General features: G+C 45.1%; 1 protein-coding gene and 1 long non-coding RNA gene across 3 annotated transcripts in view; one reads left to right on the top strand and one right to left on the bottom strand.

The window, feature by feature from the left end:
* The window catches only part of FBXL7 (F-box and leucine rich repeat protein 7), a 352,371-nt gene that overhangs the window by 169,605 nt on the left and 155,075 nt on the right, over window positions 1–27,691 (top strand). The gene's annotated exons all lie outside the window — the stretch shown is intronic.
* On the bottom strand, window positions 10,562–23,064 carry LOC119874830. Its single transcript, XR_005358698.1, has 3 exons — window positions 22,340–23,064; window positions 13,721–13,853; window positions 10,562–10,673 (listed from the first exon to the last, which is right to left on the bottom strand). It is a non-coding gene; the product is annotated as an uncharacterized LOC119874830 (long non-coding RNA).

Here is a 27,691-nt window from a genome sequence, read left to right as displayed (position 1 = left end):
TGTGTCTCATGAATAAATAATTAAAATCTTAAACAAATTGTTTTGTTGTTGTTCTGAACAGAAGAACGTGACATTTCAAATGTAAGGACATGATGACCCTCAGTTGTTTTCTGAGACACAACGATGAAGATGTTGATAAGGTTCAGAGAAGGGTTTGAGAAAGAAGAATCAAGAAATGTGTAGGAACTCCGATGGGTGTTTACATCTGTATCCTTAGCCAACTTTGGTTTTGTTTTTTAAATGTCTACGCTCTATTTGGAAAAGAAATTATTTTGCACGCCACAGTAGAACCAACCACATCACCACCCTGATTCCGGGAACCTGTGGGTGTAGTAAATTACGTGGGGCAAGGGAGGTGGCAGGTGGGGTGAGTGTTCTGGATCACTTGGCTTTGTCCAATGTGGGAGGAGAGGCGAGAGACCCGACTCTGTGACGGAGATGCAGTGACCAAAGCAGGCAGGACACCAAAGGCGTCGTGACAACAGAGCAGAGGTGGAATCGCTGGCCCTGGCGACGGAGGAGGCCGCAAGCGCAGGGATGCAGGCGGCTTCTGGAAGCCAGAAAGAGCAAGGAAATGAAGTCTTCCCTGGGGCCTCCAGAAGGAATGCAGGTCGGCTGACACCTTGAGTTTAGAGCTTACGGCCTTCAAAACTGTAAGCTAATAAATCTCTGTTGCTTTAAGTCAATTAATTTACGGTTATTTATCACGCTGGCCATAGGAAGTGAACACGCATATTTCGAGGGTGAGAACCTAAGGCCCTGAGAATTAAAAGCAGAGACCAGGGCTTAGCAGTCCGTGCTGTGAAGGACCAGATAGTAAATATTTCAGACTTTGTGGGCCATATGGTCTCTGTCACACGTATTCAGCTGTCACGTAGCATGAAAGCGGCCAGAGACAAGAAGTAAATAAACGGGCATGGCCCTGCTCCAATGAAACGTTATTTACAAAAAGAAGCCCTAGACTGGATTTGGCCCGTGGGCTGTAGCTTGCTGATACATGGATAAACCTATGTCTCACCATTATTTATTCTTTTAATCTGTATTTCATCATGTTCTGAAAGCCATTCCCATTTAAGAGCGCCACACGACGCGCTGAACTAGCTGTAGAACATTCCCTGATGGTCCATAGCTGGTTCTCCGACCAGCAACCTTGAGGGGTGCAGGCTCTCAAGACTCTTCAGGCGTCTCTAAGCCCCCGCGCTTGCGCACCGCCGAGGTCGCGTCTTGGCCGTGTCCAGAGCGGTGCTAACGTCCTCTGGCTTGATCTGCCAAGTGGGGAGATCACACTGTATTTCCACGAAGCAGCCAGCATTTCTAATGCTGAGAATATGCACATCTCATAAAAATGTATTTCATCAAGCGCTGTCTACAGAGGATTAAACTAAACTGTAAAACCATGTTTTTGTGTACGGCTCTCGGGCCTGCTAATGCTCTTTTGTTTATCATTTCTCCACGGGGCATCTCTCTTGAGGCAAATGTTCTCTCAGCAGAGGAGAACTGTACCGACGGTGCGATTTTCAGCCAAAGCAACTGCTGCGTCCGGGGATTCTTGCTAGGCTCATGGCAGACGCGAGTGCCTTGGCCTGTGTGAACCCGACCCCAGGCCTCTGTACGTACGCGCGTACCTGGCGCGCCGCCTACGGTTTTGTCCTCAGCGTGTTCACATTAGCCTTATGTGACATTGGCCCTGTTCCTCTGCCTGTGGCTTCCTCCTCTCTCCCTCCTCCGCTGTCATGCTGGCTCAGGTCACTGCCCCCTCCCAGGTCAGCCCGAATCACCATGACTTCCTCTCCAGCTGCTCCTAACGTCCGTGGGCCCCACGTGTTGGGTAGTTCAGTGCTACCACGCGAAGTCTTCCTGTTTCCATGCTCCGTGTGTGCTTCCTGCTGAATTATAGGTGCTCGGAGTCAGGAACTAGCTTATGATTTGTTTACAGTTCATAAGGCTTATGCATAACATTCAATAAATATTTTTGAGCTTATTGAATTGCAAATTCTGTTACTTAATTTGAGTCTCCTTTGGATTTTTATAGAAAATTTTACTTTTTTAGAACATTTTTAGGTTTACAGCATTGAGGCAGGTGTGGAGAGTTCCCATGTGCCTCCCCCCCCCCCCCCCACATTTACAGCCCCGTCATCATCCACATCACTCACCACACGGTACGTTTCTCACCTGGGATGAAGCGACATTGACACGTCAGACTCACCCAAAGTTGGTAGTTTAGGGTGCCCTTTGGGTGTCATCATTCCATGCATTTGGACAAACTCCATCACTACAGCATCATACAGAATATCATCATCGCCCTAAAAATCCTCTGGGTCCTGCCTTTTCATCTCCTCCCCCTACACATGCTCCGGGCAACCACGTGTCTTTCTATTACCTCCATGGTTTTGCCTTTTCCTGAGTGCCACAGAGTTGGAATCATGTCACCGTTGCAGGTGCGCTCCTACCACGTGGTAATGTACGTTAAAGGCTCCTCCGTGTCTTTTCATGGCTTGATAACGCATTCATGTAAAGCACTGGGTCCCCTTCCATTGTCAGGATGTACAGTTTATTTGTCCAGTCACCTACTGAAGGACATCTTGGCTGCTTCAGAATTTGGGCCACTATGAATAAAGCTGTATAAATACCTGTATGCGGATTTTTGTGTAGACGGAAGCTTTCGATTCCATTTGAGGAAATACCAAAGAACACTGGATCATATGATAAAAGTGTGTTTAGTTTTGTAAGAAAATACCAAAATAGCTACACTATTTTGCATTCTACTATCAGTATATGAGTTCCTATTGTCCCACAATCCTTGTCAACTTTTGGTGTTGTCGGTTTATTGGATTTTGGCCATTTTAATAGGTGTGTAGTGCCATCTCATTGTTTTAATTTTTGTTTCCCTGATGACAAAAGCTTTCATGAGTGTTTTTACCATCTGTATATCTTCTTCACCAAGGTGTGTTAACATCCTTGGTCTATTTTTAATTGTTTTCTTATCATTGAATTTTAAGAATTTTTATATATTTTGGATAATAGTCCTTTGTCAGGTGCACCTTTTGCAAATATTTTCTCTGAGTCTGGAGTTTGTTTTGTCATTCTCTTAATACTATCTTTCACAGATGAGACATTTTTAATCTCAAAATTCAGCTTATTATTTCTTTCATGGATTGTGCCTTTGGTGTTGTATCAAAAAGACATTGCCATACCCAAGGTCAATCTAGGTTTTCTCCTATGTTCTAGGAGTTTTAAGTTTCATGTTTTACATTTATTTCTTTTTAAAAAGATTTATTTATTTTAGAGAGAGAGAGTGATAGTGTGAGCAGGGGGAGGGGCAGAGGGAGACAGAGAAAGAATCTCAAGCAGACACCCTGCTGAGCATGGAGCTGAATTCGGGGCTTGATCCCATGATCCTGAGATCATGACCTGAGCTGAAACCAAGAGTTGGATGCTCAACAACTGAGTCATCTAGGCGCCCCTGTGTTTTATATTTAGGTTCATGATCCACTTTGAGTTAATTTTTGTGGAAGTTGTAAGGTCTGTGTCTAGATTTTTTTTTTTTTTTTTTTTTGCATGTGGCTATCAGTTTTTCTAGCACCCTCTGTTAAAGAGACTATCTCTAGTCCATTGTATTATTGCCTTTACACCTTCGGCAAAGATCAGTTGACTCTGTTTATGTGGATCTATTTCTAGGCTCTGTATTCTGTTGCATTGATCTATTTGTTCTTTCACCCATACCACACTGTCTTGTTTACTTACTATAGTTTTATATTAAGTCTTGAAGTCAGTGAGTGTCATTATTCCAACTTTGTTGTTCTACTTTATTATTGTATTGGCAATTCTGGATCTTTTGCCTCTTTGTACAAACTTTAGAATGAGTTTGTTGATATCATAAAATAACTTTCTGGGTTTCTGATTGTGATTGCATTCAGCCTGTAGATCAATTTGGGAAGAACCGACAACTTGGCAATATTTAGTCTTTCCATCTGTGAACACAGAATCTCTCTCCATTTATTTAGTCCATCTTTGGTTTCACTCACCAGAGTTCTGTAGTTTTCCTCACACAGATCTCTTACATATTTTGTTAGACTTATTCTTAAGTATTCCATTTTTTTAGGGTATGTTAATGTAAATGGCAATGTATTTTTTATTTCAAACTCCATTTGTTCATTTTGTGTACATTGGAAAGCAATTGAGTTTTATATATTAATCTTATATCTTGCAATCTTACTGTAATTATTTATTATAGGATATTTCTGTTGATATTTTTAGATTTTTTTCCTCCCAAGTTTTTTTTAAACTCTAGCTAGGTAACATATACTGAAATAGTAGGTTTAGGTGTAGAATTTAGTGATTGATTAATCACTTACATATAACACCTATGCTCATCACAAATTCTCTCCTTAGTCCCCATCGCCTATTTAGCCCATCCCCCTGCCCCCATCCCCCCAAGTAAACATCAGTTTGTTCTCCATAGTTAAGAGTCTGCTTTTTGGTTTGCCTCTCTTTTTTCTTTCCCCTATGTTCATTTGTTTTGTTTCTTAAATTCCACATATGAATGAAAGCATACAATATTTGTCTTTCTCTGACTTATTTCACTTAACATAATACTCTTTAGCTCCATCCACATCATTATTACAAGTGGCAAGACTTCATTCTTTCTATGACTAATATGCTACATATATATATATGATATATTGATATATTGATTATATATCAATATATAATCATATATTGATTATATATCATATATATAATGGAGTCTGTTTTATCTATTCATCAGTCAGTGGACATATGGGCCATTTCCATAATTTGGCTATTGTTGATAATGCTATAAACATCACGGTACATGCATTCCTTCGAGTAAATAAATACCTAGCAGTACAATTGCAGAATTATAGGATAGTTGTTTTTAACTTTTTTACCTCCAGACTGTTTTCCATGTCTGCACTGCTTTGCATTCCCACCCACAGTGTAAGAGGGTTTCCCTTTCTCTGCATCCTCCCCAACACCTGTTGTTTTTTATGTTGTTAATGTTAGCCATCCTGACTGGTTTGAGGTGGTATCTCATTGTGGTTTTGATTCGCATTTCCCTGATGATCAGTGATGTTGAGCATCTTTTCATATGTCTGTTGGCATCTATATGTATTCTTTGGAAAAATGTCTATTCTATTTGTGTCTTCTGTCCATTTTGAACTGAATTATTTTTTTGGGGGGTGTTCAATTTTATAAATTCTTTTTGTTTAAGTAAACTAAATGCCCAGTGTGGAGCCCAACATGGAACTTGAACTCACAATCCTGAGATCAAGACCTGAGCTGAGATCAAGAGTCAGACACATAACCCACTGAAACACCCAGACACCCCATGAATTCTTTATATGGTTTGGATACTAACCCTTTATCAGATGTCATTTGCAAATATCCTCTCCCATTCCATAGGTTGATTTTAGTTTTGTTGATTGTTTCCTTTGCTCTGCAGAAGCTGTTTATTTTGATGAAGTCCCAATAGTTTATTTTTGCATTTGTTTCCTGATATTTTTGGATTTTTTATGTATTCCCTCTGCTTCTGTTCTCTGAAAGAGATTGTAGAATTGGTGTAATTTCTTCCTTAAATATTTGGTAGAATTCACCCCTGAACTCATCTGGGCCTGGTACTTTTAGTTTTAGAAGATTATTAATCATTACTTCAATTTATTTAATACCTATAGGCCTATTCAGATCATCTGTTTCTTCTTGTGAGAGTTCTAGTGGTTTGTGTCTTTCAAGGAATTGGTTCGTCTCAAGTAGGTTATCAAATTTGTGGGCATAGAGTTGTTCATAATATTTTCTTATTATGCTTTTAATTTCCATGAGAATCTATATTGATGTCCCCCTTTTCCTTTGTAATATTAGTAATTTGTGTTCTCTCTCCCTTTTCTTAGTTACCTTGGCTAGAGACTTATTCATTCTGTTGATATTTTTGGAGAACCAGGTTTGGGTTTTTTTTTTTTTTTTCTCTATGTTGATTTCCTGTTTTCAGTTTCATTGATTTCTGCTCTAATGCTTATTGTTTCTTTTTTTCTGCTTACTCTGGATTTAATTTGCTCTTCTTTTTGTAGTTTTTTCAGGCAAAAACTTAGATTGTTTTTTAGATCTTCTTTTCTGATGTATGCATTTAATACTATGAATTTCCCTCTAAGCATTGCTTTTGCTACATCCCACAGATTTTGAAAGGTTGTGTTATTTTCATTTAGTTAAACGTATTTTTTAACTTCTCTTGAGATTTTTTCTTTCATCTGCATATTATGTAGAAGTATGCTGTTTAATCTCCACATAACTGGTGATTTTCCAGTTATTTTTTCTTTTATTGATTTCTAGTTTAAATCTATTGTGATCTGAGAGCAAACTTTGTATATTTCTGTTCTTTTGCAGTTATTAAGGTGTATTTTATGACCAGAATGTGATGTATCTTGGTGAATGTTCCTTGTGAGCTTGAGAAAAAAATATATTCTGCTGCTGTTGGATGAGGTAGCTTATAGACGTCAGTTATATCTAGTTGATCATTGGTGTTACTGAGTTCAGCTCTGTCCTTGACTGACTTTCTGCCTGCTGGATTTGCCCACTTCTGAGAAAAGACTCTTTGGATTTCAATATAGGTATATGACAATATATTGAGAAATATGTTAGTGGTTTGAATGGAATGCTTATTTCTTTTTTTAGCATTCTAGTTACAAGTGTTCACTCCCTCCTTTAATATTTTCTCTTTATTTAATTAATTTTTTTTCCTTTCCTTAATATTTTTAGGGAAAGCAGTCTACTCTCATTTCCAGATTTGCTTAGTGGCTGTCATTTGTGTTCAAAAAATCATATTTGATAATAATATTTAATTAATGCCTTGGAAGCAAAGTATAATTAGGCTATATTCCTGAACCTTTATGGTTTTGGCTTGACTTCACCTAAGCTATTCCAGATGATTAAGCATTTTTATTATCTTCAAAGAGTTACATAGAAAGCAAGTCTTGAGTCTCCTGACATGGATTGATTCTAGTTTAAATAACCTGCCATGTAAGTCTCTACACATTGGCCAGGCCTCCATGAATAGACCACTTGGTATGAAGAGCTGTGTTTGGCAGTGCATTTCTGTCTTCTTTCCAGTTCTCAGGAAGACCTGCTCCCTGTATTCTGATGTCTCATAGGTGTGATTTGTCATGATTTGACAGTGTATACTTCCATCCACGAACAGATACAAAATGTAGAATTTCCCCTGAGACTCCATCACAAACTATTCTAAGGACATATATTTAAAATGAGTAAGTGCCCTTGATGGGATGAGCACTGGGTGTTATTCTATATGTTGGCAAATTGAACACCAATAAAAAATAAATTTATAAAAAAAAATGAATAAGGGGATCACTGGGTGGCGCAGCGGTTTAGCGCCTGCCTTTGGCCCAGGGTGCGATCCTGGAGACCCGGGATTGAATCCCACGTCGGGCTCCCGGTGCATGGAGCCTGCTTCTCCCTCTGCCTGTGTCTCTGCCTCACTCTCTCTCTCTCTGTGACTATCATAAATAAATAAATAAATAAATAAATAAGCTTAAAAAAATGAGTAAGTGCCGAGTACCTAAACCATTGCACTTTCTAATGGTCTCTGCACTCACTCCACTGAAAAAGTTATGATTGAGTGGATCTTCTGATGTCTAAAGGTATTGCAGGCAAGTGGTCAGGTCATTAGAATAATAAGAAGCCAAGCTAAAAGTGCTGGCTTGCTCCCTTGCAGTTGGATGAGTGAGAAAAGATGGGTGGAAAGTTGAGATCAAAGAATTACATAAAAATAGACACAAGACATTGCTCCTCAATGTCACCTCTGATGTACACCTGCCACTTATGTGTTACCTGAAACAAAGCATGAGAAAACAGATTGATCCAACTGAAAGCACACTCACTGGGCAAAGTAATTCCAATGGGCTCTTGAAAAATGCCAATGACACAAAAGTCAAAGAACCCAAGGAAACGTTCTAGAATAAAGAATCTCTGACCAGAACCTGATTTCAAAAATAAAATTTCAAAAAAAATTAAAAAAATAAAAAAATAAATAAAATAAAATAAAAATTCTCAGTTTTACAGGGCATTATTGTATTAATGGAAGAACATTTAAATGTGGAGTGCATGTTAAGAGTATTAAATTATTGTCATATTTTCTGTATGTGGATAATTATATTGAAGTGATATGGGTTAATATCCTTCATGGAAGGTACATGCTGAAGTACTTTAGGGATTCAGAGTAAATTCAAGATTTCCCACCAACTCTCAAAAATTCCGAATAAGAGAAGGTATACATGTGTGTACCTATGCATATACATACATACATACCCATGGATGTACATACACTCCTAGGTATACATATATGGGCAAATACAAATGTAAATGAAAGAGAAAGAATGTAGTAAATGTTAACAATTGGTAAATCTTGGTATATGGGTGCTTGTTATACTATTTTTCCAATTTTTTCATAGGTTTGACATTTTTTCAAAATAAAATGTTGGGGAGAGAAAGTCAACAAATCCCAAAGCATCTTTTCCCTTGGCTTTGGTTTTGATATCAGTTTAGGTTCAGATAAACTAAAGTGGAAAATCCCCAAGCTACTAAAATAAATAATCTGTTCTAATCCTTTATAATATTTGGATATTTTGGCAATTATAAACAAGGGCAGTTGAAGGCTAGCTAAATAAATATATCTTCATATATGTTTGACCTGTAAGGGATGCCTGTTAAATATACAAACAAATAAAATAACACAGCCAGGCATCCAGGCATGGTGACAATCACAAGTTTTTGATTTGGAAATGTTTCCCAGTTTGAGAGTTATTGCTTTCAGCTGTAATAATAACGGGCTTTTCCGCTAAGGGAAAAATACATAGTGTTTAAAATAAATATCATCAGTACAATTTTGCAGTGTTGAGGAAACATAAATGACCTTTTTCTTTTTCTTTAAACATTAAGATCAGTTGATTTTCTCATGAATGTGTGTTGGGGGAGACAGAATTCTGATGGACTAGAGGTGAAAAAAAGACCAGTTACAAAAGAGCTTGCCCATCCTTTGAAACAAGGGTAAACTGTTTCCCTTTGTGGCCTTCACCCAAGGATAAGCCCAGAATTTTGTCCAAGCATGTTGGCTACACTTTCCTACAAAATCTGGATTTTTCCTGTTGAACGCAATTCAGAATGGAATTCTAAGCTCAGGGGATATCATTACTTACTTCCTAGGAATGGACTCCAACCAGTGTTGTTCTGAGCATCGCAGCTGTCTTTATAGTTATCCTGAGACTAGTTTTAAAAGGATCCACACATTGCTCCAAGGAATAGCAAAAGGTTTGAAGACGTCTTCTTGATGTGCTTTTACACTCTGTTTTGTTTTTTTGTTTTTTTTGTTTTTTTTCCGTATGGAAAAGTGGTAACAAGTTGTGGCCTCCCTCAATCTGACATGATAAATCTTTTAGCAAGAAGGTTAAATAATTATTCAGTTATTGCTCTAAATTCTATTTCTGTTGTTTTTCTTTTTCTTCTTTAACTGTCATAATACCAAGAACTATAGTGAATACCATCTGTGGAGTGGCCATGATGCTTCTGACATGTTCTAGGTGAACTACCTACAATTATCTGATACAAACATCCCAAGAGCCCTGTCTCAGGTACTATTATCTTGCTTTACAGAGAAGGGAAATTTTATAGCTAAGTTAATAGGTGGTGGTTGGTCTGATAATAAAGCCTTGCTTTTACCACTACCATACATACTGCTTCCCGCAAATGCGGGACACTTACGCTTCTTTATTCAGTCCTCCATTTCAGAATGTGACAGAACAGACAGAAGCACAATCAAATGGATTGAACCAAATCCTTTTCAGGTGGCAATTTTATTACTTTTCTTCAGTGTCTGGGCCTGGGCCGTTAGGTCTTTATGAGGGTGTTTATAAAGTCTTAACAAGGATGGACATTTATTTGTCAATTAAAATCTATCCCATCAGCTAAAGGAAATCTCATTCTGCAGGAATGATTCATGTCAGGGTAGCTTGCCTTGATTTAGACCAATAATCAAAGAAGAATTCATCCGAGCTCTCAAGGATCCTTTTTGGAAGGGAGGGAAAACTGTACTGGGAGTTTGGGAGCAAGAAGGCTATTCAGCTGATGTCTGAAAAGACAAGGCAGCTGGAAAGTTTGGTGCATATTCATCATCAGTAGCTACTGCTTCTTGGTTGTTCTACAAACAGGAACATCATTTCCAAGCCAGGCACTGGAGTCACTCAAAGGAACTGCCACAGTTGTCTGCAGGTCTAAATTCCTAATCTCTGTTGAATTGCTATGCAAGGTAGGATGTTAGCAGGAAATGATAAGCCAATGCTCAGCCCCTCATTTATGAGCAATCCTGACTACTAACATTATCTTTAAAATGTAGTAATAAAGAGCCCACGTTATGCATGCCCCCAGGACGTTTTCCTCATAGTCTTCTTTTGATCTTTTGCTGAAAACAGTCAGGACTCAGGTGGGAAATAACCAATTAGAAACTTCCATTTTATAAACATTAGGCTTTGAATATATTTACCTTGGATGACTGAGTAAATTACTTGACTTTTCTCCATCCTTAAAATGGTGTTATGTAGCCACACGATGTGCGATTACATGATCCATTTCTATTGTGCATATAGGTTGTATGCCTTGGAAAACATTTAAAAATTCATTAAAACTTAATATTTTAAAGTATAAACCTGACTTTGCATTTATCCTTAGCTACTTTTATTTTTTCTCTACCATTTAGGAAATTCAGCTATCTTTGCTATCTGAATTGTGTTGATCAACAATGATTTTTTCTCAAATGACCCATAATTATGAACATTAAACCACCAGCTTTGGCAATCTTGTCATCAGCTACTATCTGTTTTTATCTGTTTTCTTTCAAACTGGTTAATTGGAAGGAGTATAATATAATCATACAATGATTATAACAGGTTAATAAGAGCTTTTTCATTAAATTGGTAGTTTACCTAGGCTTCTCTGAAAAAAGAATCTGGGAGAAAAATGCCAAAATTGTAAGACCTTGTATAATAGGCTCCGAGAATGGGCTTGTTCTGAAACACTATGGGTGTTTTTAGAGTGCAAATTATTTGTTAAAAAAGGCAACAGTGAGTCAAGTGAGAAATTTAATTGAAAGTAATCATTTTCAAATGTAGTATTTTCTTCCTCCTCTATTAAGTCATGGTCATGATGCAGCCTTCCCTATAGGAAATTTATATCCCTTTTTAGTTCTTGAGTATTTTGCTTTTAAAAAGATTCCATTTTAAATTTCAAAATTACATATTTGCTTTTATGATGGAATATTTATCAGTTGTAACTGTCTGATAGCAGTTTGCATAATGCTTACTCACACACATCTTTGAAACTCCATATTTTATTTTATTATAGGGACTAGATAAGTTTTCATTTCATTTTCTGCTTATAGACTCTATCTTGGATGTTCAAATAATTGTTTTTCAGTATAAAATCTATGATCTCAAAACAATCTCCCAAATTCCTTTAGGCATGTGATTTCAAGAGACTTGTGAATATTTAAAGTGATTAAAAAAAATAAAAGTTCCAAGCTTATGGAGTTAGTTACAAGATGTGTAAGTAAGACCACTCACAAAGTCTACAAAAAACTCTGCCTAAAATCATAACAAACTAAGATAAAAAATACAGGATAAAAATACAGAAAAATACTCTTTTTAAGTCTTACTCTGTTATTTGCAATTCAAGTAAGATCACTTCCTTCCCCCTTCTCCTCTCTCTGCACTTCTTTCAATTCTTCCATTTACTCCTATATTAATGCAAAAAAATTCCCCAATTTAAGAAAAGAAAGAGAAAATCTTTTTTGACTCTCAGATCCTTCCATTGTGCCATTTCTCAGCTCTTCTTCACAGTTAAAATTCTCAAAATACTTTATTTATATATTGCTTTCATTTCCTCACCTCCCATTTTTTTGTATCAGTTGTTTTAGTTGTTAGCATTGCAGTGGTATTTTCCCAGGCATAGTTCAGCCAGATGAGGATACTTTTTAGGTAAAAATCCATTATATATATATATATATATAAAATATTTTTTTTGGTTAGTTGATCATTAAAACATATAAACTTACTGATAGTGGCTTTTTTGCTATTATAAAAATTACAAATATTGCCTAAGAAAGTACATTATTGTGCAATTAGCATATATATTTTTTTCTTTTTAAGAAGTATTTTATTACGGGACACCCTGGGTGGCTCAATGGGTGAGCATCTGCCTTTGGCTCAGGGCATGATCCTGGGGTCCCACGTCGGGCTCCCTGCATGGAGCTTGTTTCTCCCTCTGCCTGTGTCTCTGCCTCTCTCTGTGTGCCTCTCATGAATAAATAAATAAAATCTTTAAAAAAATATTTTATTACGAAAAAAATACGTTGTCATGAAATATTTCAGTACTTTCAATAGCAGGCCGATAGAGCCCATAGTAAGAGTACAAATGGAAGCCTACTCACCATTTGATAAATATTTAACAGCTATATATCATGCTAATGATGAAGCATGTCCTGCAACCTTGGTAAACATATCTTTGTAAAACCTGGAAGGGCAGGTGTGAATCTGGAATTCTAAGATCCTCGGTGTCTTATTCATACTCATACCACCATTCCCCTCCTTGTTCTGTACTAACAGGAAATTGGCACAAACACACTTGGACATCACCACCTGAATACCCAGGCTCCACCCCTAACCTTCACAAATGGTTGCCCGTGGCTGTCCATTAAGCGTAGGGGAGCACGGAGGAATGGCACAGTCTGCTCTGAGAGGTTAGACCCAGGGCATAGAATGACACCGTCCCTGCAGTTGGGCTAGGGTCATCCGGGCAGGGTCTGGGAGAGCTGAATGTGGGCTACGGCAAGGGGGTATCAGGTGGGTATCCCTTGGGTGGCTGGATTATTGTGCTAGGAAGATTTCATTGAGATACTCATACCAGCTTTGTTTAAAAAAAACCTGGAAACAACTCAGTTATTGTTTAACAGGAGATTGAATAGTTTGTATGATGTAATGGAATACTATAAAGCAGTGAAAATACATATGTGTATATTATAAATATTTTATGCAATATTCTTTATAGTCATCTTTATGTGACCAATTAATCCTTACAGAATGCTTTTACTGATATTTTATCCGTACCAACCTATGGTTGCCATTGGTGAATGAGTGTAGTGCAGAACAGTGGATGCCGTTCTTGTTTATGGTAACAAGTAATCAAAAGTGAAACAGTAAGATGTGCTGAAAGGTGGCCCTTTGGCAGCGACATTAATGACTCCTTTTGTTGAATCAGATAACAACATTTGAATACTGGAAAAATCTTTTCTTGATTTTTGTTGTACTACTCACAGTGTAATGACTTATAGACATGATACACTTTTTTTTAAAAAAAAGATCTTATTTATTCATTTGAGAGAGAAAGAGAGAGAGAAAGAGAGAGAGCAGGAGTGGAGGGGCCGAGGGAGAGGGAGAGGTAGGCTCCCCGCTGGGCAGGGAGCCCCACACGGGGCTCAGTCCTGGGACCCGGAGATCATGACCTGAGCCGAAGGCAGATGCTTACCTGACCGAGCCACCCAGGCACCCCAAGACATGATAGACTTTTAAGTTTCATCTGTATTATTGACAGTTTTTCCATTATGCTCCTAAGTCTGGACAATACAAAAAATACCGAACCAAGCTCTGACCTGTGACACTGAGCACTGCCTAGGCGTAAGTGCTTCCCAGTTGCCGATGTCGGGCTGCTGCCGTGGCGCTGCCTGAGCAGAGTCAGGAACACGTGCAGGAGGCCACGTTACTTAGCATTTCCACCGTGGGGATCTAAGGACATACAGAAGGTGCAATTCAGTAAACTGCAGTAAAAATACAGAAGTGGTGAGTTTTGAGTATTTTGTTATAAATATGATTTATTTAATTTGAAGTTTATAGAGTTTACTTTTTTAAAATGGCCATATTAACAAATAGCTTGTAAAACTTTAAAAAATTTAACAGTTGGCTTTTGTCAGCTGGTTCTGAGCAACTCCACCCCAGAATGTCCAGCACGATGGACCGACTAGTCTGTGGAAAGTTTCTGGGTTTACTATTCCATCCTATTGCCCTATTTGTTTATTTCTACTTCAAACAACACAATTAAATCAGTTTTAAAATTCAACTTGGGGGACACCTGGGTGGCTCAGAAGTTGAGCGTCTGCCTTCAGCTCAGGGTGTGGTCCCAGGGTTCCAGGATCGAGTCCCGCATCGGGCTCCCTGCATGGAGCCTGCTTCTCCCTCTGCCTGTGTCTGTGGGACTCCATCCCGGGACCGCGGGATCACGCCCTGAGCCGAAGGCAGATGCTCAACCACTGAGCCACCCATACGTCCCTTATTGGTATTTTTTTTTTTTTAACAAAACTTTAAGCACAGCCAAGGAAGTGGTGACATCATGTTTGTCATCCATTTAACCCACCCATAGTTTGACTTCCCTACAGATGGTAGCTTCCTCCTCCATATGGTTCATCCATCTCTATTCTATGTTGCATCCTTTCTTAAACTACATGGTCAAATAAAGTGGTTCTTTCGTACGTAGTGGAAGAACTCTCAGGAAGAACACTCACTGAGTCGCGTAGGATATTGGTTCCTTGTTAATAGGTAATGAAAGCAAGCACGCTTTGAACACTTAATGTTGCCAAGCACTCCACTACATGTTCCGGGTATGTCATCTCACTTAGTCTTTTTTTTTTTTTTTTTTTTTTAGGTTTTTATTTAAATTCCAGTTAGTTAACTTTAAAATAATTTTGTGATATTAGTTTCAGGTGTACCATTTAGTGATTCAGCACTTCTGTACAACACTTGGTGCTCATCACAACAAGGGCATTCCTTAATCCCCATCACCTGTCCCTCATCCCCACCCACCTCCCCTCTGGTAACCATCAGTTTGTTCTCTATAGTTAAGAGTCTGTTTCTTAACTATGATAGTTTGTTTTGTTTCCTGCATCCTGCACATGTGATCTCCCTTAGTCTCCACAATTGTATTATTAAGTTTTCTCATTACCTTCATCTTTTCAGAAAAAGAAAGTGGGGCTTGGAAAAACTAACAGAAAAGTATTGGTGGACCAGGGTTCCAAACCCAGGCAGTATGATTCCAGAGTTTTGCCTTTAGCTTCAAGAATAGTCATCTGCTACTTTTCTTCTAAACCTGTGCTCATAAAACAAAATTTTAATGCATAACTTAGTATCCGAAGAGGATATGGCCATTATGAAGAAAGCCTGGACCAATTATGTCCTCCAACTTACATTTAAACTGAGATTCGAGTTTGTAATTAGTTCTCTTGTGAGACTGATTCTTGCCTAAAACATTAGGATTGTGCTTTTGATTGTTACCAAGCGAGGGTCAGATCATGAACAACGGTCTATTTTTTGTGTAATAGATTCTTTCCTTTTTCTGTATAATATTTTCTAATTGTCAAAGGCTTTTTACAAAAATCTCAAGTTATTCTCATAATGTCTTTAAGAAGTGATAATTATATTTTTCTGTTTCAGAATCAAGTACATTGAAGCTGAGAGATTTAAGTATTTAGATGAAAATCACAAATTCTCAAGTGTAAAGCTCAGATGCAGATGAAGCTCTTCTGTTTCCCTGTATAGGACTCTTCTCCAGGGCAACATAAATCAGACATTTCATGAATCCTTGCCTGAAACTGCTAAGTGATCTGACTTTGACATCTTCTGATTTTGCTCAGTGTTGTAAATTAAAAATTGGATGATGAGTGACTTATTAGTGTCTCAGAGGACTGCAGTATTTAATGCATGTATGGACCTAATTTGCTAAATGAGCAAAGTAACTTCCACAGAGTTAACACATGACAGAAATGCGCTGAAATGGGAGCTAGAACATCTATAATTAAAGAACCCATTTCTCCACCAGACAAAAAAAGTCAAGAAGGATGACAGTCCTTCTTCCTACACTATTCCCTCATCAGGGAGGCCTGCAGATCCTTGTTGTCAGCTTTTGAATTTACTGGTCTAGATAATTTAGTCTTCCTTTCTGTTTTGTTTTGTTTATGCCAACAGAGAACCTGTCCTGTTGGCTGACTTCTCAGGGTCCTCTGACGGTGCTGTTTCCCCAAAGCCCATCACACTGATGTCAGCTTTTTTTAATGAACAATATTCCGAATAATGACATGTAAAATATCTGTTACCACTCTTTTTCCTTGACTATGACTACTTTATAAGGAAGGAAGAAAATAATAAAATACGGTGATCCCAAATCAGCACTGAATTTAATAGAAACGGACATACAAACTTTATCGGGAAAAAATACGGTTGCATAGTCTATCGGTAGTGATGTGTATCCTTTCTTTATGGCAGAGTTAGTGTCCTGATGGTGCAGTGTTAGGCTGTGTGTGCAGACAGTAATGGTTATGCATAGTACACAGACATAAATATTAATAGTAAATATTAAAGATAATTTTAGTCATAGCTAACATTTCAGTGCTCGACTCTGCTCCAGGCACTGTCATAAGTAATTTAATTTGATCCTCACAACAAACCTAAAAGGTTGCCCCTAATTATCACCATTTTGCAAATGACTGAAATGACACCCAGAGAAATGCAGCAGGTCAGCCAATTCACACTAGTAGTGAAAGCGCTGTCCACATTCCACATTCTGAACTATATGCTGCAGGGCCACTTGACACGTGGTTGAAGAAGGAAGGAATTCGAATTTGCATGAGAAACAAGTACGTACCTCACAAAACAAATGCAGAGCATTGGACCACTGGCCTGTCCTGCTATCAAGGTAGCAAGTTCAGTGGCCAGGAAGATAGATATACTTAGAATTCTCTTGGATCACAGGATGTAGAAATAAAATAAATCTTAAAGTCAATTTTTCTGTTTCACGTAGTCCCCACTTTATGAGAACAGAAAAGTTTGGAAGAAATTTCTCTCAGACGTCCACGTATTTTCCACTTGAATAGACACTCTGAGTCTCATAACTGATGATGTTTGCCTGTTTCCTTTGGCTACTAAGATTGGAACCAAATGTGCAGCCTACCTATAATTACTGTGTAGGACTTTAAGATGCCCTAACACTAATCATATCTTGATTTTTTTTATTATTTCTCTACCCTATTTTTCGTGGGCCCTGGTTTCTTGAGCTGTTTACTCTTCATTCCTTCAAGGAACTTACTTCTAAATCTTACTAAGGTGTAGACATCAAAACTAAAATGGGTAAGGTAAAAATTCAAAATAAGTAATTTTATTTAAAGTCACAGAATTGTCATAAATATGGACCAGTGAGATTTTCTCTTAAATTTAAAAGAGAGACTTAGGGGCACCTGGGTGGCTTGGTCGGTTAGGCATCTGCCTTCAGCTCAGGTCATGATCTCAGGGTCCTGGGATCGAGTCCCATGTCGGGCTCTCTGTTCAGCAGGGAGCCTGCTTCTCCCTCTCCCTCTGCCTCTGCCTGCCGTGCCCCCTGCTTGTGCTCCCTCTCCTTCTCTGTCTCTCTGTCTCTCTCTCTCTAATAAATAAAATCTTAAACAAAAAAGAGAAAGACTTGGTTTGGTTTTAAGAACAGAGCATAGATATAATTGCATAATTACATGAAACCCTGTTTCGCATATTGTACTATAAAAATAAGTTTTGTCCTATTTTGGAGAAACTGTTTCTAAGGCATATTTTTCCATTCACGATTAGTTGGACACATAGGGACGGTTTTTTGGTGCTTCATAACAAATGCTAAAGGCGAATTTCTTCATAATACTGTGTAGCTTATAAAATAGTGTTATTTTGGATGCCCTCGTAACAAACCTCACCCCTCCGACTTTTCTGTGACACCACAACTGATCATTCTGACAAATGGAAGATGGAACCTCCACGCTGATTATTCAGATGAGGTTAAGAGGTTGTATTTAGACCCAGGTTGTTAAGCTCCCCTGCTCATGATGTCTGAGAGCATCTCATTATCAGTGTGGCCAGGAGAGAATGAGGTTTCTAAGCAGCCCCAGCCCCAGAGATACGACCCAGATACCCAACTTGTGGGTCTACTGATGTGAGTCCATTCTTGTTTGCAAGAGGGAAAGGGACTGAAAAGAAAAAATATATATATATCATATCTCAGGGAAGGATGAACAGGAAGGATCCTGAGTTGGGGGGCGGGTAGTGTTGGGAAGGAAAAGGAAAATAATGCTTCTGGTTGAAAAAAAAAAATTAATGAGCACAGGACACAGCAATCGAGATAAGATAAGTCAGTGCAGAGCATCAGCTTCCTGACAGCCCCTCTTGGATCCTGTGTGGCGTGTCGCAGATCCCATGATTACCTTTCGTTCTGAGAGTTGTGCTGTTAGTAAGTTGAGATGATGAATTTTCTTGATGAATTGAATTCCTGAGTGTGCTTGGAGGGTAGAGGCAGATAAAGGAGGCGGTGCTGGGGCTCTAATCTCCTCGCAGAAACTGGCAGCTGCCTTTTCCTGGCCGGCTCCTCGACTTCGTGGGTCCTGTGCAGAGACTCAGGCGCCAGAAACAACAATCATGTCAAGTCTCACTTCAGAACTGAACAAAGTTATCTCTGTCCAGCACGTTTCCAAATGCAGTGAAAAAAAAAAAGGTATGAACAGATGGACGGATTTGCTTGTTCCATTTCCCTTTGGTGAATCTTATGAGCTCTTTTGCTCATGGTATGTTTGTTTTCCATACTTTGAAAATTTTTTCCCCCAGATATAAAATTCGGTGTTTGAAGGTTGGTTCTGGCAAAGTTAACCAAATAATTCTCATGTTAATTCCATAGATGTGTTTATTGATTCACGTCTAAAGTACTTTCTTTCTTTCCTCAGATTACTGTTCTTTATAACCAGGGCATGTCCGTAATTAGCTATTCTTTCAGAATTTAAGGGTCACTCTATTTGTTAGCCAAACAGACAAACAAAAGACACGAGAGAAAGAGAAGCTTGATTAATACCAAATGAGTATTAGTGATTTATGATTTTTATTAATTAATGTAAACTAACGCAATACCAGTGAAACTATTTTTAGTAATTAAAATGACCCTTTCGATATTTATTCTTATTTATCACTTTTATTTATATTTTCATTCATTCTTCAGTGTCTCTCTTGATAGGTAAAAGAAGCCCCAGTGTGTCAGATGCAGGATTCCCATATTTACTAATGAGCAGAGTCATGTGTGTGGCCAATTTAGGAAACTCTTCAGCACGGCTGAAGGTTGGAAATGACGATGAATGGTTGTATATTTTAAGATCACAATCTAGAGAAACCCTACTTAGTCTAAGCTACAGTACTTGAACCATAGCTTAATGTCAAAAAGGGTTCCCTTTCATGTGCGGTTTCCTCTTTCAACATCCTACAGTCAAATACAGAAAACGAAATGCCGTTCAGAGTAATGATGTTGCCCTTGAACTTTAATCCAGAAACAGCAAAGGAGCTTTGCACCTTTAGGACTTCCCTCTCTTTGAGGATGAAGTCATGTCGGCCTTATAGTAGAGCCTAGTGCAGAACTATTACATGGAAGAGGAAGAGCTGTCCAATTACAGCAGCGGTCGCATCCCGACCAGCGCGACAGTGAGTGCTGCATTGACACTCCTTGACGCAGAGCACACATCGATATTAGAACTTGATTTAACACGAATAGACTCATAGGAAAATGAAAATAGTGTAAAAGTGTATTATCAGTTTTTTCCTAAAATGATTGATGAAGTCTGAACAAAGCTCGCGGATGTAACCCAATATTTAACGAGCGTTTGCCATGTAGAGAGCGCCGTCTGGGGAAGGTTCATGCCGTAAGATGACTGAGTCACCACTGTCCTAACCCAACCTGTCTGTCTACCGGAGGGGCACAGGCTAGAATCTGGGGTTCCACGTGTGTCTAATCAGGCAGGATGGAGTCTGTGAAGGTGAAAGTGTGTGTGGGGGGGTGGAGGTTGATCGTGTCCTGGGTGTGCCATGGGGGGTGGATACTGAAAATGGCTTTTATGACTAATTGAATAGGTGGAGAAGAGAATGGAGAGAACATTCAGGGGATTTGAAGGCAGGTAGTGACAAACGAAATAGGAAGTGTTGTTGAGAAATCAGTCGCAATCTCAGTAGGACTCCTAGCTAATGACTTGTAGGCCGTAAAGCATGTGCTGGAAGGAGAAGTGTTTGAGTTTTAAGCTTAGTGATGGGAGGGACAGAAGTGACAATATCGTGGGGAGGAAACGTGCTGATAGAAGGATCTTTGCGAAGGAAGTCTGAGGTATCAGCTGGAAGTTTGGGAAGTCGTGTTTCTAAAGGGACAGCAAATGTGAGCCTTGAAGCCCTCAGCGCCTTTTACGTGGGGTTTGGAAGAGAGATTGAATAACCCGGGATCATCCAAGGGTGATCTATGTCGGGGGAGGACAGGCTGAGGGCCAGGGATGTGAGGGCTGAGGAGACTGACGTTTAGAATGATGAACGATGACCCCGAGAGATCAGGGTAGGAACCTGAACTCCTCAGAAGGATGGGATAGGGTTTGGTTTCATGGTTTTCAGTTAAGGTTTGTTTCCTACTAGTTGTTTTCAGTTTAGGATTTGGCGTTTTCCTGGGTATTTTATCCAAAGGAAAAAAATCATTCATGTTAACTTCCACTTCTTTTAATGAATAGTCAGTGTACTAGAGTTGCTTATTCCAAAACCAAATTTTTCTTAAGCTCTTACGTTCAGACTCTCATCATTCTAGTTATAACTCTGGTACAGTTTAGCAATCACTTACAAGGGGACCTTCACAACTAACTTAATTAAGTTTCATTAAATATTTAAATAGCATTCATAAATTTAATATATTCATTTCTCGTTTTCAAGCTTTTCAGTGGTCTAACACGCTAAATGGTCATAAGTTCTGGAGAAATCTACTGAAATGTGAGACATTGAATTTATAGGGATGTGACCCTTTAGCTGTCGTGAACATTACAATATTGTTTTACAAACTGATAAATTTTTGCTTATATTTAAAATAACAAATCTGAATAGATTATCCAATCTTAAAGGAATACATAATAGAAAATATCCACAAATTATTTCTAAACACAAATATGTTAGTGCACTGGGCTTGGTTTTGGTTCATCATCTTTGTCCCTCACTTGAAACTTGGCTGATTTTAAAAACATTCAAACACCAAGGAGACAGTTGTGCCCCCCAAGGTCTGGTCTCCTTAGCAACCATTCCCTTTGCCTTCTTACAAGCTAGAAAGTGAAGTATGCAAAGTCTCAGCCCCTCCTGCAACCACAGGGGGCCACTGACACACTTCTGTCCACTGGGCCATATATATAGGCCTGTCTGCTTTATTATGGATAAAAAAGCAGTCGATTTTTGCTCATTGCCACAGTTAGTGAGACCTGCTAAGTATCACTGCTGCAGTGTATGTGATCCTTCCCATGCTCCCAAACCATTCCACGTGCCTTCTGTGGGCTAGCGGTACCGTCTCTGCGGGCCGCTGTCCTGTGTCTGTGGTCTAGCTGTACTATCTATAACAACTCTGGGAGGCAGATACAATCATCCTTCCATTTCACGGATGAAGAAACAGTAACAGAGAGGTCACTGTGTTGCCTAGAGTCACGCAGCCCGTAAGTGGGCAAAGTCAACAACTGAGACGCAGCTCTCCAATTTCAGAGTCACCTCCTCCCCTCCCTGTAGGCACCATTCCCCATCTTTCTTCCAGCAGGTGCCTGGAGCTCTCTGTTGTATCTGCCTCCACCATCAGCTGATGGCGTGTTCACCCAGCCAGCGGCCCCTGTCTCCCCCGGAGACTAAGCGGTCCTTCGCCACCTGCCCTTTATACACCCACCTCACAGCCTCAGAACTTGTGTCCCATAGATGTTCAACAAATACTCCATGAATTGCTGACTTAAGGGCTATAAAACCACAAAAGTCACAGAGATAGACTTATTTGAAAAACACCTCAATATGTCAAATCTTGGAAATTTCAAAAGTAGACAGAAAAGTGACATTTTTACTTTGTAACGAGTGTCACATCGTGCGATGACCCCTGTGTAAGCTGCCGTCATGGACAGGGAGCTGAGAGGCCTCTCGCCACATCTGGGGAGGAAGGCCCTCCACCGTCGTGCCCTGTGTGCCTGTCCGTGAATGCCGGCGTCCTTATCCTAGTCTGTAAGTGTCTGGCTGTGGATGAAGAACCACGGCCACAATGCCCCTTTCAGCTCCGTGGTTTCCCTTGGAAGGGCTCAGTGTGACTGGGTGCTGGGCCCCCACGTAGAGCTGATGCCTGCCCTGTGATGGGAGAAAGCAGTGCCAGCGTCCCCGGGACCAGGATGTGGTCCACAGAAAACGGGCGTCGTTACCATGAGGAGTCACGTCGAGCTTGTGACGTAGGACGTTTATTTGCTTTGGAGGAAGGAATGTCAGAGTCCTGCAGGGCAACAGGACCAGAGGGACCGAGAGGTACGTGTAACATGCTGTGACGGCTGCTTGGCACAGTGCTGGGCCCTGGGACGGGCTGTGGTCTGTTGTCTCTAAGCTGACCCAGGAAAGTGGTGCCCTCGGTCGAGGCCAGAGCCTGGGAACCCGGAGCAGGAGACGATCCAGGGGTCCGCTCAGAAGAATCAGGCAAGGGAGGCAGCTGCGCCTTCTGCCCTTTCCGTTCCCTGCTGGTCCCCAACAGATGGCGGGGGGGGGGGGACTGCCCACAGCGAGGAGGGCGGCTGCTTCCCCGGGGCCAGAGGACACCCCGGGAATGGCCCCGCGGTGACCCAGGCAAGTCCACACACAAAATTAACCGTGACAGTAAATAGGAAACACTTAGGGGGAGTGGAACTGCTGTGTGGGACGCGGCGCGGCCCAGCCCGGCCTCCCCGGGGCTCACAGGGACCCGGACTTCTCAGCTGCTCTGGGGGAGGGGCAGAGGCGACCTTGTCTCCGACTGGATCCCAGAGCTGCCCCTACGGAGCCCCCGAGTCCCTGGAGGGTGGACCCTGCCCTCGAGGGACCTGCTGCAGGTGCTCGCGCACTGCCTGGGGCTGGTTTCTCCTGGTAACGGGGGACGCAGACACCTCCAGGGTCCGGGCGGGGGCTGGGGCGGGCCGGGGTCAAGGGCGAGGTCAGGGCGGGGTCATGGGCCGGGTGGGGGTCAGGGTCAGGAGGGGGTCAAGGCAGGGGCGGAGGCAGGGTCAGGGTCACGGGCGGGGGCGGGGTCAGGAGCGGGGTCAGGGCCAGGTCAAGGGCGAGGTCAGGGGCGGGGTCATGAGCGGGGTGGGGTCAGGGTCAGGAGCGGGGTCGGGGCCAGGTCAAGGGCGAGGTCAGGGCGGGGTCGCGGGCGTGGCGGGCGGTGCAGGGGTTGGAGCCCCGGGCTACCTGCTGCCACCTGCATGTCGGGCGTTGGGCCGCAGCAGCTGCCCCGACCGAGGCCGCCGGCCCGTCCCGCCCCGCCCGTTGTCCGGCCTCGCCCGCCGCGGCCTCCCGGTGGCACTTCCTGCGCGGAGTCCGCGGCCCTTCCCGACGCGGGCGGCGTCTCGGCCTTGGCCTTCGGGGGCTCCGCGCGGTAAGTCGCCCGTGAGGACGCGTCCTGCGGGGCGGACCCGGCGGCCGCGGTGCATCCAAGGAGCTCTCGACCCGGGGCCGGAGGGGGCCGCTGTGCTCCCTCCCTCCCTCCCTCCTCCCAGGGCGGCCGTGCTCCCTCCCCCTCCTCCCGGGGGCCGCCGTGCTCCCTCCTCTCCTCCCGAGGCCGCCGTGCTCCCTCCCTCTCCTCCCGAGGCCGCCGTGCTCCCTCCCTCTCCTCCCGAGGCCGCCGTGCTCCCTCCCTCTCCTCCCGGGGCCGCCGTGCTCCCTCCCTCCTCCCGAGGCCGCCGTGCTCCCTCCCTCTCCTCCCGAGGCCGCCGTGCTCCCTCCTCTCCTCCCGAGGCCGCCGTGCTCCCTCCCTCTCCTCCCGGGGCCGCCGTGCTCCCTCTCCTCCCGAGGCCGCCGTGCTCCCTCCCTCTCCCCCCGAGGCCGCCGTGCTCCCTCCCTCTCCTCCCCGAGGCCGCCGTGCTCCCTCCCCCTCCTCCCGAGGCCGCCGTGCTCCCTCCCTCTCCTCCCGAGGCCGCCGTGCTCCCTCCCTCCTCCCCGAGGCCGCCGTGCTCCCTCCCTCTCCTCCCCGAGGCCGCCGTGCTCCCTCCCTCTCCTCCCGAGGCCGCCGTGCTCCCTCCCTCTCCTCCCGGGGCCGCCGTGCTCCCTCCCTCTCCTCCCGGGGCGCCGTGCTCCCTCCTCTCCTCCCCGAGGGCCGCCGTGCTCCCTCCCTCTCCTCCCCGAGGCCGCCGTGCTCCCTCCCTCTCCTCCCGAGGCCGCCGTGCTCCCTCCCTCCTCCCCGAGGCCGCCGTGCTCCCTCCCTCTCCTCCCCGAGGCCGCCGTGCTCCCTCCCTCTCCTCCCCGAGGCCGCCGTGCTCCCTCCCTCTCCTCCCGAGGCCGCCGTGCTCCCTCCCTCTCCTCCCGAGGCCGCCGTGCTCCCTCCCTCCTCCCCGAGGCCGCCGTGCTCCCTCCCTCTCCTCCCGAGGCCGCCGTGCTCCCTCCCTCTCCTCCCGAGGCCGCCGTGCTCCCTCCCTCTCCTCCCGGGGCCGCCGTGCTCCCTCCCTCTCCTCCCGAGGCCGCCGTGCTCCCTCCCTCTCCTCCCCGAGGCCGCCGTGCTCCCTCCCTATCCTCCCCGAGGCCGCCGTGCTCCCTCCCTCTCCTCCCGAGGCCGCCGTGCTCCCTCCCTCTCCTCCCCGAGGCCGCCGTGCTCCCTCCCTCTCCTCCCCGAGGCCGCCGTGCTCCCTCCCTCTCCTCCCGAGGCCGCCGTGCTCCCTCCCTCTCCTCCCCGAGGCCGCCGTGCTCCCTCCCTCTCCTCCCGAGGCCGCCGTGCTCCCTCCCTCTCCTCCCGAGGGCCGCCGTGCTCCCTCCCTCTCCTCCCGAGGCCGCCGTGCTCCCTCCCTCTCCTCCCCGAGGCCGCCGTGCTCCCTCCCTCTCCTCCCGAGGGCCGCCGTGCTCCCTCCCTCCTCCCCGAGGCCGCCGTGCTCCCTCCCTCTCCTCCCGAGGCCGCCGTGCTCCCTCCCTCCTCCCCGAGGCCGCCGTGCTCCCTCCCTCTCCTCCCCGGGGCCGCCGTGCTCCCTCCCTCTCCTTCCGAGGCCGCGTGCTCCCTCCTCCATCCTGGGGCCTCCGTGCTCACTCCATCTCTCCCGAGGCCGCCGTGCTCCCTCCCTCTCCTCCCGAGGCCGCCGTCTCCTCCTCTCCTCCGAGGCCGCCGTGCCCTCCTCCCTCTCCCCGAGTCCGCCCGTGCTCCTCATCTCCTCCGAGGCCGCCGTGCTCCTCCCCTCCTCCAGGGGCGCCGTGCTCCATCATCTCCTCCCGAGGCCGCCTTGCTCCCTCCCTTCCCCCGAGGCCGCCGTGCTCCCTCCCCTCTCCTCCGAGGCCGCAGTGCTCACCCTCCCTCCCCGAGGCCGCGTGCTCCCTCCCTCTCTCCCCGGAGGCCGCCGTTGCCTCCCTCCTCTCCTCCCCGAGGCCGCCGTGCTCCCTCCTCTCCTCCGAGGCCGCCGTGCTCCTCCCTCTCTCCCGATGTCCGCCGTTGCTCCTCCCTCCTCCCCGAGGCCCGCCGTGCTCCCCTCCCTCTCCTCCCCTGAGGCCTCCGTGCTCCCTCCCTCTCCTCCCCGAGGCCGCCGTGCTCCCTCCCTCCCTCCCCGAGGCCGCCGGTTGCTCCCTCCCTTCCTCCACGAGGCCGCCGTGCTCCCTCCCTCTCCTCCCGAGGCCGCCGTGCTCCCTCCCTCTCCTCCCGGGGCCGCCGTGCTCCCTCCCTCTCCTCCCGGGGCCGCCGTGCTCCCTCCCTCTCCTCCCCGAGGGCCGCCGTGCTCCCTCCCCTATCCTCCCCGAGGCCGCCGTGCTCCCTCCCTATCCTCCCGAGGCCGCCGTGCTCCCTCCCTCTCCTCACGAGGCCGCCGTTGCTCCCCTCCCTCTCCTCCCGAGGCCGCCGTGCTCCCTCCCTCTCCTCCCCGAGGCCGCCGTGCTCCCTCCCTCTCCTCCCCGAGGCCGCCGTGCTCCCTCCCTCTCCTCCCCGAGGCCGCCGTGCTCCCTTCCCTCTCCTCCCGAGGCCGCCGTGCTCCCTCCCTCTCCTCCCGAGGCCGCCGTGCTCCCTCCCTCTCCTCCCCGAGGGCCGCCGTGCTCCCTCCCTCTCCTCCGAGGCCGCCGTGCTCCCTCCCTCCTCCCCGAGGCCGCCGTGCTCCCTCCCTCTCCTCCCGAGGCCGCCGTGCTCCCTCCCTCCTCCCCGAGGCCGCCGTGCTCCCTCCCTCTCCTCCCCGGGGCCGCCGTGCTCCCTCCCTCTCCTCCCGAGGCCGCCGTGCTCCCTCCCTCCTCCTGGGGCCTCCGTGCTCCCTCCCTCTCCTCCCCGAGGCCGCCGTGCTCCCTCCCTCTCCTCCCGAGGCCGCCGTGCTCCCTCCCTCTCCTCCCCGGGGCCGCCGTGCTCCCTCCCCCTCCTCCCGAGGCCGCCGTGCTCCCTCCCTCCCTCCTCCCGGGCCCGCCGTGCTCGCGTCCTTCTGCTTTCAAACAGTTGTGGTTTTCAACTTGGTTCAGAGATTCCTGTGGGTTCACCTGAGCGCGCGAGCGGAGCCCACGCCCAGGGAGAAGCCCCTCCCGGCGACACGGCCCCGCGCCCGCCCCGGCCCGGCCCCGCACCCTGACCTGCACCCTGACCTGCACCCTGACCTGCACCTGACCTGAGGCCCGGCCCACGTGGCCCGCCGAGCCCCCGCCCCTCCCGCACTCGTGTGCTGTTCCGTTTCCTAAGCCGCTTGCTCCCAAGGCTCACGCAGCAAAGGCCACCGCCGCCGTGAAGACTGTTACATAGAAAATAGAATCTTAAAAATATTTATGTATGTATTATTAGAGAGACAGAGAGGGAATGAGCAGGGCCGGGGGAGGGGGAGACGCAGACCCTCACGGAGCGGGGAGCACGACCCAGGGCTCGATCCCAGGCCCCCCGGAAGCATGACTTGAGGCGAAGGCAGATGCTTAAGCCGGTGAGCCAGGCGCCCCCAGAAAATAGTCTTATAGTCGGAAATACAGTGTTAATTGGTGCTCTTGCTTGTTGGACTTTCACAGTTATGCAGACACACTTTAAATTCTGGCGTATAGTTTTAATTTTGGTAATAGCTCTGCGTGATATTAAAGGTAAGACCCACTTTGGTTCACTTTGTGGGCGATTTACCCTTCAGATCGTTGTGAGTGTTTTGAGTGTATAATTGCAACTTTCTCACATGAATTTTCAACTTTGAAAAGAATTTTTCTTTCCAGAAGTTGTAGATCGACAGTCATGGTGAAATTATGTAAATGCAGGAAGTCATTCTTTGGCATTCACTATATTTTGTGGAAGATTTAAAGCTCCTTCCTCGCTTCTTTTTTTTTTTTTTTCTTTTCCCAGAAAACGCTGCTCTTGGGTGAAAAAAGAATCACAGAGCACAACTTTTTAAAATACATCTGGCTCTGTGCAGTGATTATTAACTCATGTGTTCTCAGGGGCATGAGGCAGAAAAGGGAGAAAGATACGTACAGTCCAGTTAAGTTTCATAAGAAAAATGGAGCCACTCTTAGGGGTTACAACACTGTTTATACACGTTGAACAGGAAAAAAAAAATTTTTTTCCCTGAAAACACCCACAGCTCAGCTAGAATAAGATTTCCTCGCGACTGTAATGTGAATCC

The sequence above is a fragment of the Canis lupus genome, chromosome 4, assembly GCF_011100685.1.
Source record: "Canis lupus familiaris isolate Mischka breed German Shepherd chromosome 4, alternate assembly UU_Cfam_GSD_1.0, whole genome shotgun sequence".
Classification (NCBI taxonomy): domain Eukaryota; kingdom Metazoa; phylum Chordata; class Mammalia; order Carnivora; family Canidae; genus Canis; species Canis lupus.
Note: the sequence above shows the minus strand (reverse complement) of the source record. Positions and strands in the feature narration are given on the sequence as shown.